The 18593-nt window shown below is 41.9% G+C and overlaps 3 non-coding genes across 3 annotated transcripts; 2 read left to right on the forward strand and 1 right to left on the reverse strand.

The window, feature by feature from the left end:
• The first annotated feature begins 269 nt into the window (after nucleotides 1-269).
• trnav-aac lies at nucleotides 270-342 on the forward strand. The gene has a single exon. It is a non-coding gene; the product is annotated as a tRNA-Val (tRNA).
• A 9929-nt stretch (nucleotides 343-10271) lies between these two features.
• Nucleotides 10272-10344, reverse strand: trnav-cac. The gene has a single exon. It is a non-coding gene; the product is annotated as a tRNA-Val (tRNA).
• An 8177-nt stretch (nucleotides 10345-18521) lies between these two features.
• On the forward strand, nucleotides 18522-18593 carry trnad-guc. The gene has a single exon. It is a non-coding gene; the product is annotated as a tRNA-Asp (tRNA).

Below are 18593 nucleotides of genomic sequence, written 5' to 3' on the forward strand. Positions count from 1 at the left end.
TCAAAGCAACCTGAAAGGCTTAGGAAATGGCCCATGCAATGTCTGTCCACTCCTCCTTAGTATAGTGGTTAGTCTGTCTCACCGGGGTTCAATTCCCCGACGGAGAGGCAATACTTTTCCCTTCCTTACTACCGTTGAACCATTTTATTTATTTTTACATTTCTGGCCATACTTACCGTGTGTTCAATTTTTATAGGGTTCAGTGTCCCGCCTGTCTATTATGGGTGGTGGGTTGTGGCCACAATCTCTCTTTGCCAATAAATTCATCAGTTTCCGTAGTGTAGTGGTTATCACGTTCGCCTAACACGCGAAAGGTCCCCGGTTCGAGACCGGGCGGAAACACTTTTTCATACGATTACGTGCTTGTCAGTAAAACGTCACGATGCTGTGCATTGACAACGTACCGTTTTCAAGGTATTATTAAATACATGTTAACTATTTGGTTTTAATATCACCTCTTGAAGAGCATAGTCAGAACTACACCTTTCCAATTATTCCACAATTAGCTCTATCAGAGTTATACAGCAAATAACTGCATGTTTTTCATTATAATAATACCTCATTTAGCAGATGCTTTTATCCAAAGCGACTTACAGTCATGCGTGCATACATTTTTGCATTAAAAACACTGGTTGTACCGAATGATCATTGCTGGTCACACCGCATGAGTATTTTGTTATGGGGTCTTTTTTTATTTTCAGATCTCTCTCTGTTTCCCTCTTACAGTTTTAATCAATTGCTAAAACACAATTTCTGAAACCTTGCTCCATTTCCTGAAAACATTAAACACAAAACCTCATCTTCAAGCAATATTTACAAAACCTCTGACTCCTCTCGCAAAATGAAACATTCGCCTCAAAACAGTTTTACCTGTGTTCAAAATCAAACACTGCTCTCAAATCATAAACAAAGTGATCAAAATGATATACATCCTCAAGCAGTCAGTAAACAATACACTGAAAAATAGAAAACACATTGTTCAAAACATACAGTTCTCAGGGAGAAGTACATTTTTAATCTCAAAACAAATTTCATATTTTTCCATCATTGTCTTTTGATGAACGAAAACATGTTCTATCATAGTAGCTCAAAATTGATCAGAAATTACTACTCTGCTTTGCTCTTTGCAATTTAGTTTTTTGTTCTTCCTCCTCCTTGTACCCCTATTTTTACAGTACTGTACCCTGCATCTCGCAAACTTGTCCTTTGTCTCTGTGATACTGTAATTCTTGTACTTTGTTGATATGAACCTGCAACCAGTCAAAATCTATTGAGCAGTCAGTACTGTTAACAAATGGAAAGCCCAATGTTCAGGGCCATACAATTTGTCCATTGTACAGTATACAGCCTACAATGCACTGTACTACAGTATACAATAATAAAAGGGACAAAAATTAAGGAGTAAACATGTGATCAATGTGCTTCTTCTTGTCTTTGGGCTGGGTCAGGCCAGAGCACTTCGTCGACATCACAAGCAATATTGTCCCTCCTGAGGCAACGGGGGAAGAAGCCTCTTGTGTGCCGTATCCAGCCCTGACATGATTCCTCACATATATCACCACAGGCTAAATCCATGGCTTGCAGCAGATTTACTCTGGTGTAGGGTTGTCTATCATACACTTTCCATCTCCAAGAGGAGAAAAACTCCTCAATCGGATTCAGGAAAGGCGAGTATGGAGGGAGGTACAAGTTCATAAACTGCACATTGATGCTTCTGAATGTACACTTACTTGCACATACTGAGCTCGCAGTTCTTTCACCCTTGGTGAGTTGCGTTCAAAAGGTACTCTGTATACTTGTTTCATTCGCATCCTGTTACGATGGGGACACGGTCAATTGTGGAAACGCTCACACTGTCGATTCCCTGGAAGTGTGTGTTGTCTTGTATCACTCGTTCCTGGATTTCTTTGAGTCGTATTGCATTATCTTGAAGGACCACGCCAACTATAACGGCCTCTTGCTCCCGAGTGAATATAGCTGTCCTTTCACCTGCATGTGGCAGCCTTGCAATTCTACAAAAAGTAGTTGTGCAGTTACAAAACATATTCATGCAGTACAATACATACAGTGATTAACTTTACAAATGTCTATTGAAACAGCTGCATATAGTGTAGTACAGTAAATTTGCAATTACAGAAATACAGTAGTATACTGTACCTGTTCTCTTCTCTGAATGACCTTACTATGGTGGACACAGAAAATCGGCTCAAATTGGGTTGCACTCTAAGTCCTGCTTCCCTCATTGTCAGTCCATGGACAAGAACATGGTCTATGACTGTTGCTCGAATTTCATCAGATATTTCCACTCTTTGTCTTCCTCTTCCTTTTCTTGCCCTCCTCCTCCTCTTCGCCCACCTCGCATACGCACTCGTCCTCGTCCTCTCACATTGTTTCTTCTATCCATTCTCAGACTTTCTCCTTCCCACCTTCAACAACCTGTTTGCTCTCTGAACTGGCTTATATTGGTTGTGTCGCATCATTTGAAACAGGTTAAATCAATTTTGAGTGGTTGTGTTCAATCAATGACATGTGTTCTCTATTTGTATTTGATTATTGCCACTTGTGTTTACAGTATGGATGACATGTGCATTAGAGTGCAGAATGTGTTTTGAGAATGAGAATGTGTTTAGAGTTTTGCTGAAAAGTCTAAGTGAGATCTGCAAATTGTGTTTTACCATGTGAAATGGTTTAAGGTATTGACAACAGACTGCATAATTAGCTAAATGAGTCCAGGCAACTGAGAACTTTGTTCAGCCAATGGGTTTTAGTGTTTTAGCAATTGAGAAAAACTGTAATTAAACACACACACATTAAGAGTAAACATGGTTTCTTATTGAACAACAATGATGCCTTTTAATGCTTATGCTGACCTAAGATTGCGGTTATCCTACCAATGGGACATTAAAAACTGTAATATCTTATGTTTCACCGAGTCGTGGCTGAACAACGACATGGATAACATACAGCTAGCGGGCTATACGCTACATCGGCAGGATAGAACGGCTGACTCCGTTAAGACAAGGGGTGGCGGTCTGTGTATATTTGTAAACAACAGCTGGTGCACAAAATCAAATACTAAGGAAGTCTCGAGGTTTTGCTCACCTGAGGTAGAGTATCTTATGATAAGCTGTAGACCACACTATTTACCAAGAGAGTTTTCATCTATATTTTTCATAGCTGTCTATTTACCACCACAAACCAATGCTGGCATTAAGATTGCACTGAATGAGCTGTATAAGGCCATAAGTCAACAGGAAAATGCTCATCCAGAGGCAGCACTCCTAGTGGCCGGGGACTTTAATGCAGGGAAACTTAAATCCGTTCTACCTAATTTCTACCAGCATGTTAAATGTGCAACCAGAGGAAAAAAAACTCTAGACCACCTTTACTCCACACACAGAGACGCATACAAAGCTCTCCCTCGCCCTCCATTTGGCAAATCTGACCATAACTCTATCCTCCTGATTCCTGCTTATAAGCAAAAACTAAAGCAGGAAGCACCAGTGACTCGGTTAATAAAAAAGTGGTCAGATGACGCAGATGCTAAGCTACAGGACTGTTTTGCTAGCACAAACTGGAACATGTTCCGGGATTCTTCAGATAGCATTGAGGAGTACACCACATCAGTCACTGGCTTCATCAATAAGTGCATCGATGATGTCGTCCCCACAGTGACCATACATACATACCCCAACCAGAAGCCATGGATTACAGGAAACATCCGCACTGAGCTAAAGTGTAGAGCTGCCGCTTTCAAGGAGCGGGACTCTAACCCGGACGCTTATAAGAAATCCCGCTATGCCCTCCGACGAACCATCAAACAGGCAAAGAGTCAGTACAGGACTAAGATTGAATCGTACTACACCGGCTCTGACGCTCGTCGGATGTGGCAGGGCTTGAAAACTATTACAGACTACAAAGGGAAGCACAGCCGCGAGCTTCCCAGTGACACAAGCCTACCAGACGAGCTAAACCACTTCTATGCTCGCTTCGAGGCAAGCAACACTGAAGCATGCATGAGAGCACCAGCTGTTCCGGATGACTATGTGATCACGCTCTCCGTAGCCGATGTGAGTAAGACTTTTAAGCAGGTCAACATTCACAAGGCCGCAGGGCCAGACGGATTACCAGGACGTGTACTCCGAGCATGTGCTGACCAACTGGCAAGTGTCTTCACTGACATTTTCAACATGTCCCTGACTGAGTCTGTAATACCAACATGTTTCAAGCAGACCACCATCGTCCCCGTGCCCAAGGACACTAAGATAACCTGCCTAAATGACTACCGACCCGTAGCACTGACGTCTGTAGCCATGAAGTGCTTTGAAAGGCTGGTCATGGCTCACATCAACACCATTATCCCAGAAACCCTAGACCCACTCCCATTTGCATACCGCCCCAACAGATCCACAGATGATGCAATCTCTATTGCACTCCACACTGCCCTTTCCCACCTGGACAAGAGGAACACCTACGTGAGAATGCTATTCATTGACTACAGCTCAGCATTCAACACCATAGTGCCCTCAAAGCTCATCACTAAGCTAAGGATCCTGGGACTAAACACCTCCCTCTGCAACTGGATCCTGGACTTCCTGACGGGCCGCCCCCAGGTGGTAAGGATAGGTAACAACACATCTGCCACACTGATCCTCAACATGGGGGCCCCTCAGGAGTGCGTGCTCAGTCCCCTCCTGTACTCCCTGTTCACCCATGACTGCATGGCCAGGCACGACTCCAACACCATCATTAAGTTTGCCGACGACACAACAGTGGTAGGCCTGATCACCGACAACGATGAGACAGCCTATAGGGAGGAGGTCAGAGACCTGGCCGTGTGGTGCCAGGATAACAACCTCTCCCTCAACGTGACCAAGACAAAGGAGATGATTGTGGACTACAGGAAAAAAAGAGGACTGAGCACGCCCCCATTCTCATCGACGGGGCTGTAGTGGAACAGGTTGAGAGCTTCAAGTTCCTTGGTGTCCACATCACCAACAAACTATCATGGTCCAAACACACCAAGACAGTCGTGAAGAGGGCACAACAAAGCCTATTCCCCCTCAGGAGACTGAAAAGATTTGGCATGGGTCCTCAGATCCTCAAAAAATTATACAGCTGCACTATCGAGAGCATCCTGACTGGTTGCATCACCGCCTGGTATGGCAACTGCTTGGCCTCCGACCGCAAGGCACTACAGAGGGTAGTGCATACGGCCCAGTACATCACTGGGGCCAAGCTTCCTGCCATCCAGGACCTCTATACCAGGCGGTGTCAGAGAAAGGCCCTCAAAATTGTCAAAGACTCCAGCCACCCTAGTCATAGACTTTTCTCTCTACTACCGCATGGCAAGCGGTACCGGAGTGCCAAGTCTAGGTCCAAAAGACTTCTCAACAGCTTCTACCCCCAAGCCATAAGACTCCTGAACAGCTAATCATGGCTACCCGGACTATTTGCACTGCCCCCCCACCCCATCTTTTTACGCTGCTGCTACTCTGTTAATTATTTATGCATAGTCACTTTAACTCTACCCACATATTACTTCAACTACCTCAACTAGCCGGTGCCCCCCATACATTGACTCTGCACCGGTACCCCCCTGTATATATAGCCTCCCTACTGTTATTTTATTTTACTTCTGCTCTTTTTTTCTCAACACTTTTTTGTTGTTGTTTTATTTTACTTTTTTATTAAAAAATAAATGCACTGTTGGTTAAGGGCTGTAAGTAAGCATTTCACTGTAATGTCTGCACCTGTTGTATTCGGTGCATGTGGCCAATAAAATTTGATTTGATTTGATTAGATTAAAATACCAAAAATGTCATCATGAACATGACAATGAACTTCTAAAATCTGGATTAAAATGATGCATTATGATTAATTTTTCAAACAATGTTAAAAACAGTGTTAAGAATAATTGTAATAAATGAATAGTAAAGTTATTGAAATACAGTAATTCAACATTCAAACATTAAATTATAAAATGCATAAAAAACAGTGTTATTCTACATTACATTACAATATTAAGAAAAAGTAAAATGTTTGTGCAATATCTTTTAAAAACATAAAAATCTCCACATTGCATGGACAATAAAGTTTTTCTAATTCTAATATTAAAACATCAACAGACATGATTAAGTTTGTGCAGAACAGTGCAAGATTAGAATTGAGAATTAAAAGTGTAATTGTGCAAACAATTCATGAGATTCAAACATTAAAGACAAAGAAATTATCACTTTATAGCAAAAGTTGTAACACAAACTCATTGAAGTTCACAATAATCAAACTTGCATTCTTAAAACAGTGTGTTTGATGTTGTTGGGCTATGGTAACATGAAAGCAGCCCAGTCTGTGTCAGACAGCCAAGATGCTCTTGAGCTGAAGGGCTCGTGCTTACTGGTCATTGACTTCACATCACCTTCATAGTAGAAGGTAATGTCTGGCACAGGGCCAGACAAAAACATTCCTCACTCCATGCTGCTGCATACAAGTGATCTGCACTTCCTCCCCAATCACCTTCAGCACCTGGCCTACAAAGGGGCGGTCTTCGTAGCTGACAATGACAAAACTGCCTTTCAGCAAGTGTTGACTTGGCCACAGCTGCAGCTTCATCTTGCTGTTCCTCAGTGATGGTGTTCTCCTGATGGTGTTCTTCATTGAAGTTCACTTCCACAGCACTGAAACAGGTGTTGCAGATGCTTGGTCTGCTGCAAAAGCAAGACACTTCACAGTGTTTTATTTTCCCTGCCACTGTGGAGGTGACCTGGTGCAATTTCATGGTTCCTTTGACTCCAGTGAGGTTGTTTGGCACAGCTTCATCGTACTTAGTGACATCTGTAATCCAAAAGAACTTGATGCTCGATCCACTCTTCTCGAGTAGGTCGAAGAGCTCCTTGGGAGTCTGCACATCCTCCCCCTGTTGAATGTGTTTGTCTGCACAATGTTTCACAGCCCCACCCACGCCATCTGGTGCCTCCTTCCCGTGGACTTTTCAGAAAAGTTCCAGGTGATTTGTTTGAATCCGTAAATATATGGCAGAGTGCTGAGTAGGTACATGTTCTTCTTGTTTCTGTATTGGGTGACGGGACCATCGCTCATCATGTGGAGTGTCATGATTTGTGGATTCTTGTTCTTGACATCTCTTAGGACAGGCTCCAAGTGAGCCTGTCTAAGGGAGTCAGATATGGTGGTGTAGGACTGGCTTCCCTCTGATGTGTACACAACACTTGTATGGATCGTAGCCTGCTGTCTACTTCCCACCAAAGTGGAACGCCTGGATTTCTGTGGCCAATTTACAACTAAATCAGCAGTAATCTGTGTCCTGACAATAAAGGCATTTGCTTTGAAAAGGCATCTGCAAATTCACCCTCAATTCATATATATATAGATAGATAGATAGATAGATAGATAGATAGATAGATAGATAGATAGATAGATAGATAGATAGATAGATAGATAGATAGATAGATAGATAGATAGATAGATAGATAGATAGATAGATAGATAGATAGATAGATAGATAGATAGGATAGTTGTTATTTACATAAACGTATTTTCGGTATTAGCTGCTTGATGTTCACTGCAATATATAAAATAAAATAAACTGACAAAACACCTTTATCCTACAAAAACGTGTGTTTTTACTTAAAATTAGATAATATTATGTATTTGTGTGTACACAAAAAATATAGATGAATAGATAGCTTAATACAAAGACAAACATATTGACATCATTCAGCACAACCATTTAGTCATATGGTGAAACTGGAATTTCTGGTGACTCCGAATGCTCATTTTGGTTACACGTATGACTTTTCTCACATAAACATGTTTTAGAGGCAACTGCTTATGCAACTATGTGAACACTTGACTTTGACATCAAGTATGTATCTTGAGTATCTAAATAAAATATAAGATTTTCAGATTATTCAAGATTTTCTTTGTTTTTTAGCGGTAGCACCAAATGATCAGATTTGGGGTAAACCTGACAGGGAGTGGAAATGTAAACGTATCAAACATTTACGAGAGTCTTGCTAACCTTTATTCTTAACCAAAGGGGATCTCGGAGGCATTTTAAAGATGTCACATCCTGTCACATGAGTACCATCATGTGATTTTATCCAAAATGGTGACTCTATGTCGGTCACACCGAATGATAATCATGAAGGCTATTTTTCCGGACAAAAGTATTTAAAGTATTTAAAACCTTTATGCCTAAACTGTCTTACCCATACAGACGTATAGTGCAATAGACCCTTAAAAAGTCATGCCAGAATAATCGTTGTACAGTTTTGTTATGATTTGAGATGTCTTATTAACATTTATATAGATTGCATTTGTCTTCGGATTACTTTTTTTTAATTTGAGAGCACCGAAAGTTACCGTTTTCCCCCCACATTTAACTAGTGTTATAAATTGCGTAATTCAAATCTGGTATTGGAATAATAGAAAACATAATCAAGAGATATTCAATCCAAGCTAAATTTATTATATGCAAAATGTATGTATGATAAGTATGATGGTTCGTATACGGGCTCACTGAAATACCACGCAGGGCAGACAGAGAACTGACTTCCTCATTACAAATTATTCCGTAAATACCCTGACAGTTTTAGTTCCCGCTCTCTGCTGGGCCTATCAGGGTAGAGGTTGAGCGTGGTTTAGACTTACTCAGCCAATCCGTTGGCGCACCGGCTGGTCCCAGCCCCTTGGCGCTCCACTGTTGCACACTGTTGCCAGGCATAAGTTTTTATCATAACAACCTGTGGAGTCAGCACCCAAAAGACACCGTTCCACTGTACCTACGTTCAAGGACGGTTCACAGACAACGGTTCACAGACAACAAAGAGGCAGTGTTCGTATCTGTGAGAAATACAAGTCTTATCATCCTACCCCCTAATGTTCCTCACATGAATCACAGCTTGTTATGTGAAACAATTTATATCAGTACAGTACAAACCTTCTATGTTTTAATCACCAATGCATTCCTTCTAAGCTATTCATCACTCCAGTTATGAGAAAATAGATCCCCACACTAGTAACTATTTTAGGACTCAATAAAAGAGAAAGGGCATAGTTACATAACTGTCACGATCGTCAGGGAGAGACCAAGGCGCAGCGTTGAACGTGAACATATTTATTTAATAAATGATCACACGACCAAAACAACAAAACGATGACGTGACAGTCAATGGTCAATAAACAAACCAAACACGAACAAAATCCCACAAACCCGAATGAAAAACAGACAGTTTAAATATGGCTCCCAATCAGAGACAACCCACGACAGCTGACACTCGTTGCCTCTGATTGGGAGTCACTCTGGCCAACATAGAAATAAACACCCATAGAAACTAAACCCATAGATCTACACACCCTGGCTCAACATAACAGTGTCCCCAGAGCCAGGGCGTGACAATAACATAAAATGTGTGTCAATTGGTTGTTGATTTTGGAAAATATTTCATTCGGACACCAAAATATGCATGTCACGTCATTGACCCATTTTCAGATACATGAGGGTAGCCTATCCATTTGGCCTGTAGCTAGCTTCATTAGAGATTAGGATATTGGAAAGCGTTTGACATTGTCAAATCCTCATCCTGGTAAAGTGGTCAGTCGAACTACTGTCATCACCACTATAGATGGCAAGCAAATATAGCCATCTTGTTTATCCCCTGAAAATTAGCTTGTTAACTAGTCATATAGATGTGATCTGTTATTAGCTAGCCAATTTGACATGGTTCATCAATCAATGTAGCCTATCATGTCTGTCAGCAGCAATCGTGATTAAACACTTAAAAACAATGTTGAAAAGGGGATAATGTTTGCTAACTTTGCTAGATAGGCCTACGTTGGGTTGGATAAAAAAGTACTTTAGGTCTACTTATCACAATGTTTAGCCAACTGTACAAAGTTTCTGCCAGTAGCTTACAAGGTAAACACTATCAGCTAAAAGTACATCGGCAAATGCGTCCTTCTGCTGCTTGACAGAGAGAGGCCACAAAGGATGGGGAAATTAACCTAAACCACTCATAGTTGTCAGGTATAGTTCACTTTTTTATTTTATATCACAAAAATATCCAATTTATGGTGGCCAATATTGAGAGATGTCATGAGGCTAACGTGACGATCTAGTCGCATTTTGTGACCATTGGACATTGCGAGTTACATTTTTAATTGGTCGCATCGATGCAAGCTGCCATTTGTAGCTGGTCACTTCTATCATGGTTTTGTTGAAAATTGATATAATTCGAGTGGTCACAAAAACGTGTTTCCGCCCGGTTTCGAACCGGGGACCTTTCGCGTGTGAGGCGAACGTGATAACCACTACACTACGGAAACTATTAGCTGTAATGTTGCCCACACACACTCTTATCTTTTGTCACCCATCGCCGTTGTCACGGTACATTTACTTGTTTTGTCTTCTAGGATCATGGACCAGCATTTTCCTATCCCATTCCTGTGTCATGATTTTCCCCACATATAGTGGTTTTCTTTGGAGAATGACAAATATAAATAGTTTACATACTGCCTTTTACTTTATGCAAATGTGAAAGTTAAACACTTTTTATTAATTATTTTCTGTGTGGCTGATTTCATTTATTCTCACCTCTACCACCCACACACTTTTTGTTTGTTAACCCCCTAAGGTCGATGTAATTAGCATAATAAATACATTCACATAAAATCCATCAGTTATTGATGTTTTTTTTGTTGCATTGGATGCCTCTCAATTATGGTTGAATGGCGGGAACCCAGTTACCGGGATTTACCGCCCAAAACCACTCAATTTTCCCGGCATAAATAACTGCAAGAAACCTGTAAATTATAATTAATTATCTATATGAACAGCATGGCGTGAAATTGAACTGTTCAATTATATGCGATGTCTAAATCTGTCTTCTCTACGGCCTCTGCATTTTTATTTATTTTTATTTCACCTTTATTTAACCAGGTAGGCCAGTTGAGAACAAGTTCTCATTTACAACTGCGACCTGGCCAAGATAAAGCAAAGCAGTGCGATAAAAACAACAACAACACAGAGTTACACATGGGATAAACAAAACATACAGTCAATAACACAATAGAAAATCTATATACAGTGTCTGCAAATGTAGTAAGTTATGGAGGTAAGGCAATAAATAGGCCATAGTGCAAAATAATTACAATTTAGTATTAACACTGGAGTGATAGATGTGCAGAAGATGATGTGCAAATAGAGATACTGGGGTGAAAATGAGCAAAATAAATAACAATATGGGGATGAGGTAGTTGGGTGGGCTAATTACATTACATTTTTGTCATTTAGCAGACGCTCTTATCCAGAGCGACTTACAGGATGGGTGCAGTGATCGTTAAGCTGCTCTGACAACTGATGCTTAAAGTTAGTGAGGGAGATAAGAGTCTCCAGCTTCAGAGATTTTTGCAGTTCGTTCCAGTCATTGGCAGCAGAGAACTGGAAGGAATGGCGGCCAAAGGAGGTGTTGGCTTTGGGGATGACCAGTGAGATATACCTGCTGGAGCGCATACTAGGGGTGGGTGTTGCTATGGTGATCAATGAGCTAAAATAAGGGGTGGATTTGCCTAGCAGAGATTTATAGATGACCTGGAGCCAGTGGGATTGGTGACGAAAATGTAGTGAGGGCCAGCCAACAAGAGCGTACAGGTCACAATGGTGGGTAGTATATGGTGCTTTGGTGACAAAACGGATGGCACTGTGATAGACTACATCCAATTTGCTGAGTAGAGTGTTAGAGGCTATTTTGTAAATGACATCGCTGAAGTCTAGGATCGGTAGGATAGTCAGTTTTACGAGTAGGATAGTCAGTTTTACGAGGGCATGTTTGGCAGCATGAGTGAAGGAGGCTTTGTTGCGAAATAGGATGCCAATTCTAGATTTAACTTTGGATTGGAGATGCTTACAGTTTTTTCCAACTGCTTACACACACAATCTTTTCATGTCACACGATTTTTGAAACCTCTCACTCAAAGTGCAAAACTACACACCAAATCTCCAAAACCATAAGCTATTTTCCAGCCTTTGACTCAGTTGTCAAAGGCTGGGAAGTCCCCCTGGGACCCCACACACAATGTGTTCTTTACTATATTCTAAAGAATATACTTTTGGTTTACATATGTTTATGGTTTTGTTGTATGCTACTGTATACAACAGTAATGTTTGGCCTAATAAATTTGTTTCTACATTGCATTGGTGTTTACAGTGTACTTGTTACCCCTCTCAGCAGATTACTTTCACTGTAGAACATTGTATTGAAATGTAGATATAAGCCTATGAAAGACCAAAGAGCTTTAGATTTAGAACAACAGTGTTTACATGGTATATCCAAAAATGTTTGTGTGTGCAGTTTTGGGAATTGTGTGTAGAGTTTTGAAAAAAGGAGACAGTTTTGAAAACATGTGTAAGCAGTTGGAAAAAAACTGTAATGTGAGTCTGGAAGGAGAGTTTACGGTCTAACGAGACACCTAGGTATTTGTCCACATATTCTAAGTCAGACCCGCCGAGAGTAGTGATTCAAGTCGGGCGGGCGGGTGCAAGCAGCGTTAGAATCAACGCTCAGGGTGGGGACAGACAGCCCATCTGAGTATGGAGCGCAGTTCAAAAAGAATGTAGACCTATCATCTCATGGTAACTTTTTTCTTTTCTTGTGGCAGGTAGGCCTACATTTGCTGCAGCATAACCTATGCTACAGTAATATAAAGACAGAATGCGCGTCAAATTTACCCATCTCCATCTGGCTTTCGAGGGTCACTGTCACGATCGTCTTGAAAAGTAGCGGGCCAAGGCGCAGCGTGAGATGCGTACATATTTATTTTATTGTACACCACAGCGAACACAACACCAAACGAAACGTGAAGTCCTTCGACACAAACACAAATCAAAAGGAACAAGAAACCACAAACACAAAGTGAAAGACAGACAGTTAAATATGGCTCCCAATCAGAGACAACCAGCTGACACTCGTTGCCTCTGATTGGGAGTCACTCAAGCCAACCTAGAAATACAAACATAGAATATAACACCCTGGCTCAACATACGAGAGTCCCCAGAGCCAGGGCGTGACAGTCACCTTGTTTTTTAAATTGTAAAGATTCTTTTTTTGATTGCAGCTGCAGAGTTTTACACGCGCAAGCACACTCGCAGTCTCTCTCTCATCAACTCCATTCAAATTGCATCCTAAATAGATCATCCTGTTCTAGATTGATATAGCCATATATATATATATATATATATATATATATATATATATATATATATATATATATATAGATAGATAGATCTCCTAGCTTACCTCTTTCAGGTAATAAATTCAATGCAGTATTAACCTTATATTTAGCTAATTAATGATGGGTTATGCATAATAAGCTTCTAATTTATAGCCTCTGTCTCTTGCGCAATACGCAAGCACCTGTGCTCCGCTGGCCTCTCCTTAAAAAACGCTCCATTGCTTTTGGAGTCCCATCCAGGAAAAGCTACACTAGAATAGCTTGCTGGACATTATTTTTTTTGCATTTCTTATACCAATAGACTATTCGAAGAGGGACACGAGCTAATTTTTTGCTGAATGTTAAATACAGCAGCCAAAAGAACTCACGGTTAGTTTGAAAGAAGAGCGAACGCGCGATGGCGGTAGGCTATAGCAGTTATTTATTCAGACCCATAACCATTCAATCTTCGAGAAGAGAAGTGAAAGCCTTCTTCATCTAATTCTAGTCCTATATTTGTAAGGTTCTGTATTTGTTTTCTTAGTTCACCTTGTGTTCTTGTACGTAGCTCTGTTTCTCTGTGTTCTTGAACGTAGCCCTGTCTTTCATTTTTGTTCATTGATTTCACCTGTGTTAGTTACTCACCTGGTCTCATCAGCTCCTTATTTAGTTCAGTTCTTTCTGTTTGTGCCTTGAGAGGTATTGTTCGTTTTGACTCTACAAAGCCTTTTCCTAGCGCGTTTGTTAGAACCAGTTTTAGCCTTCAGTCCTAGTTTTGTTTAACCTGCCCGTTTGCCTACCTGTGACCACGATTTCTGCCTTCTGCGAAGGCGTAATAAACACCTACCGCGCTCTGCGCGTGAATCTACACCTTTTTCTCCCTGAGTATTCATTACAATATTATTCAAGGATGTCATTAGAATGATTAAGATAAGGACAACAAAACTTATTTCATTTAACTGGTGAAAGCGAGGAAGGAATGAAGCAATTATAGAAAGAGGTAGGCCAATAACATTAGGGGAAATATTATGAAAGGTATATGAGTCAGCCTACTAATTATACAAATAGGCAAATTCGCTAGCCTATACCTGTAACTTTGTAGGCTGCATGTGCTGCACCAGAATCGCATGTTCTCTTCTGCTTTATAATAGTTTAAAGGATGTGCGTAATTCCAGTCCATATAATACAGTACAGTACAGTAATACAGTTCACCCTCAAAAAGATTAGCCTACTGGAGCTAGTTTCATTTATTTACCAAAGAGAGCATATAGCTAGCTACATCTATGGGCTTTTGTGTTTTTCTGTCGTGCGTAATGTGCAGTAGCCTATGTCATATAGGTTATGTATTGGATAACAGAATAATCATTTGGGCTTGGGCTCTTTAAATGTCGTTAATGTAGTGCTCATAAAATGTATTTAATATATGGTTCATCAGGCTCAGGTAGCATCAGGTTCGAATTTTCATGCTGTTCAAAGCTCTAATCAAAACATTTCTGTTTGGACCTCGCTTTGTGCACCGGGGCATTATCATGCTGAAACAGGAAAGGGCCTTCCCTGAAATGTTGCCACAAAGTTGGAAGCACAGAATCGTCTAGAATGTCATTGTATGCTGTAGCGTTAAGATGTCCCTTCACTGGAACTAAGGGGCCTAGCCCGAACCATGAAAAACAGCCCCAGACCATTATTCCTCCTCCAGCAAACTTGACAGTTGGCACCAGGGGTGCTACTTTCACTGGGGACGGGGGTCATGTCCCCCCACATTCTGAATTTGCATTTTTGTCCCTCCAGTTTTGTCATTGCAATGTGATACAAAAAGCGACAACGGTCTTTAGGGCCATGCGGTCGGGTAGGCTGTTTGGAGTGTTCAGCCGGCTGAATTTAGGACCATGCTGACACCACAGTGCGGGTTGACAGGCTGTTTGAAGACAAAGCTTCTGGACGGCTGGGAGAGTTGAGCATAGTTCAGTGTGTATGTGTTGTGCTCTTTCACTGAGTTGTAAAAGCAAGCAGAGCAGAAACTGGCTACTCTTTAGATAACTGATGTAGCTGGAAAGGTAACTGCTGCTTAACTTAACAGAAAAAAACTAAACTAGTGTTTATTCGCAATGCTGAGCTAGTATTGTAACTGAAATGTAACGTTAGCTAATGTTTCATCCCCTCTCGACTGAGGTGAATGAATTAGATATGCTAGCTAGTAGCTACCACAGCCAGGTTAGCTCTATCCTCTCGCTATCTGTCAGATAGCGATATGAGGTGGCTATTATTACTATCTAACAGCAGTTGTTTGTAGGGGAATGTTTTGTAGCCTTTGTTTTGTTCCGTTTCAACTTAAGAAAATTAACTTAAGTTGATGTACCGTTAGAGAGAGAGAGCTGGCCAAAAGTTGGCTAACGTTAGCTATTCTTTTTGCCTCAACCACACTAGACCTGAAACAAACAATGAAACCATCAGCCAAAAGATTGAAGATTAATATTCAGATGTTTTTTCAGTGCAATGCTCCCGCCCGCACCCGCAGCTTTTCATACCGCACTGTGCCCCGGCACACGCTGGCTTTCTGTCTGACTCCCACCCGCTACCGCAAGAACTGGTCCCAAACCCAACCGCAGTCCTGCAATGTTATTTTAGTTGTATTTGACGCAGCTCACTTGCCAGCCATGGTCCCAACAATTTCGTGCCCTATAGGCAATATCAAATGCTCAAAAATAACTTAAGAAGTAGTTTAAATTACCAGAGATTCTCACATGGCCGTTATATTAGGCTCTCTGTATAGCTGGGCTATATCAGCCAATATGCTAGAAATAGTTTGAAGAGAGCAGAGTAGGAGAGACTTGCACTTTCTGTTGAGCTATTTTTATATCCTAGCTTTTAGGAGTGGGAAGATTTTCAGACTGAGAAATATGGGTGATCAATAATTAGGACTGTTTCTAGGCAATGTAGTAAAGTATTTAGGAAGTACATTTCCTTGGAAGGATAACTGCCCCGTTCTTCTCCGCCCATGCATAGGCTATTTACATTTACATACATTTACATTTTCATCATTTAGCAGACGCTCTTATCCAGAGCGACTTACAAATTGGTGCATTCACCTTATGATAGCCAGTGGGACAACCACTTTACAATATCTTTTTTTTGGGGGGGGTGGGGTAAGGGGGGGTAGAAGGATTACTTTATCCTATCCCAGGTATTCCTTAAAGAGGTGGGGTTTCAAGTGTCTCCGGAAGGTGGTGAGTGACTCCGCTGTCCTGGCGTCGTGAGGGAGCTTGTTCCACCATTGGGGTGCCAGAGCAGCGAACAGTTTTGACTGGGCTGAGCGGGAACTGTGCTTCCGCAGAGGTAGGGGGGCCAGCAGGCCAGAGGTGGATGAACGCAATGCCCTCGTTTGGGTGTAAGGACTGATCAGAGCCTGAAGGTACGGAGGTGCCATTCCCCTCACAGCTCCGTAGGCAAGCACCATGGTCTTGTAGCAGATGCAAGCTTCAACTGGAAGCCAGTGGAGTGTGCGGAGAAGCGGGGTGACGTGAGAGAACTTGGGAAGGTTGAACACCAGACGGGCTGCGGCGTTCTGGATGAGTTGTAGGGGTTTAATGGCACAGGCAGGGAGCCCAGACAACAGCGAGTTGCAGTAATCCAGACGGGAGATGACAAGTGCCTGGATTAGGACCTGTGCCGCTTCCTGTGTAAGGCAGGGTCGTACTCTGCGAATGTTGTAGAGCATGAACCTACAGGATCGGGTCACCGCCTTGATGTTAGCGGAGAACGACAGGGTGTTGTCCAGGGTCACGCCAAGGCACTTTGCACTCTGGGAGGAGGACTCAACGGAGTTGTCAACCGTGATGGCGAGATCATGGAACGGGCAGTCCTTCCCGGGGAGGAAGAGCAGCTCCGTCTTGCCGAGGTTCAGCTTGAGGTGGTGATCCGTCATCCACACTGATATGTCTGCCAGACATGCAGAGATGCGATTCGCCACCTGGTTATCAGAAGGGGTAAAGGAGAAGATTAATTGTGTGTCGTCTGCGTAGCAATGATAGGAGAGGCCATGTGAGGATATGACAGAGCCAAGTGACTTGGTGTATAGCGAGAATAGGAGAGGGCCTAGAACTGAGCCCTGGGGGACACCAGTGGTGAGAGCACGTGGTGCGGAGACAGATTCTCGCCACGCCACCTGGTAGGAGCGACCTGTCAGGTAGGACGCAATCCAAGAGTGAGCTGCGCCGGAGATGCCCAACTCGGAGAGGGTGGAGAGGAGGATCTGATGGTTCACAGTATCAAAGGCAGCAGATAGGTCTAGAAGGACGAGAGCAGAGGAGAGAGAGTTAGCTTTAGCAGTGCGGAGAGCCTCTGTAACACAGAGAAGAGCAGTCTCAGTTGAATGACCAGTCTTGAAACCTGACTGGTTTGGATCAAGAAGGTCATTCTGAGAGAGATAGCAAGAGAGTTGGCTAAAGACGGCACGCTCAATAGTTTTGGAGAGAAAAGAAAGAAGGGATACTGGTCTGTAGTTTTTTGAGAAGGGGTGCAACTCTCGCTTGAGACTACACGCGCGCCTGATCTTGCAAGTATGGCTACTGAACTTGGCTACTGAACTGAACTTGAAGCAGCAAGATAGATGACAGCGACACTTGCTACGTTTTGCATAGGCCTATAGGATATATCCTACCTTTTTAGGAGGACGATTTTCAGGCAGAGACAAATAATCAATACTTATTGAAAATGAAAAGGCGCAACGCTTGCTCACCATAGTGTGCACGTTGTGCCTTTTCCTTTTCAATGACCTCTTTTTGTTCCTATACCAGATTTGAATTGAAGCAATTTAACATTATCCTCCCACAATGTCAAATTATGTGTCACTAGATTAGATTGTATTACAAGATTAAGGGTATACTGGGCTACATTCATAAAGTCTGGATGTCTTACATGGAGTACATTACAACTATATATTTATTATTCAATTACCTTTGATCTAGTTCAGTCTTATTAATCACTTAAACATACTTTAATAATGATCTCTTACCTAGCTTGATGACTGTGGGCATTTTTGTTTACTTTTTGTTCTAAATAGAGACGGCATATTGGATTGTGTAATAATGAAGTTTTTATGGTTTTTATGGTTGGACAGATGTAGATACGGTTTGGTAAAATAGACAGCAGAATTTATTTCTGAAAGAACTGGAACGGTTGCCTGTAAAGCGAGGGATTATGGAACATATGAAATATTTATTTGAAGCCAGCTGGTTTATTTGATGCCAAGTAGAGAAATGTTATAAAATCAACTGATCTGAGCACAGACAGGTCACTCCTCGTTAGTATAGTGGTCAGTATCCCCGCCTGTCACGCGGGAGACCGGGGTTCAATTCCCCGACGGGGAG

Source organism: Coregonus clupeaformis, chromosome 19, assembly GCF_020615455.1.
Source record: "Coregonus clupeaformis isolate EN_2021a chromosome 19, ASM2061545v1, whole genome shotgun sequence".
In the NCBI taxonomy this organism is placed as follows: Eukaryota; Metazoa; Chordata; class Actinopteri; order Salmoniformes; family Salmonidae; genus Coregonus; species Coregonus clupeaformis.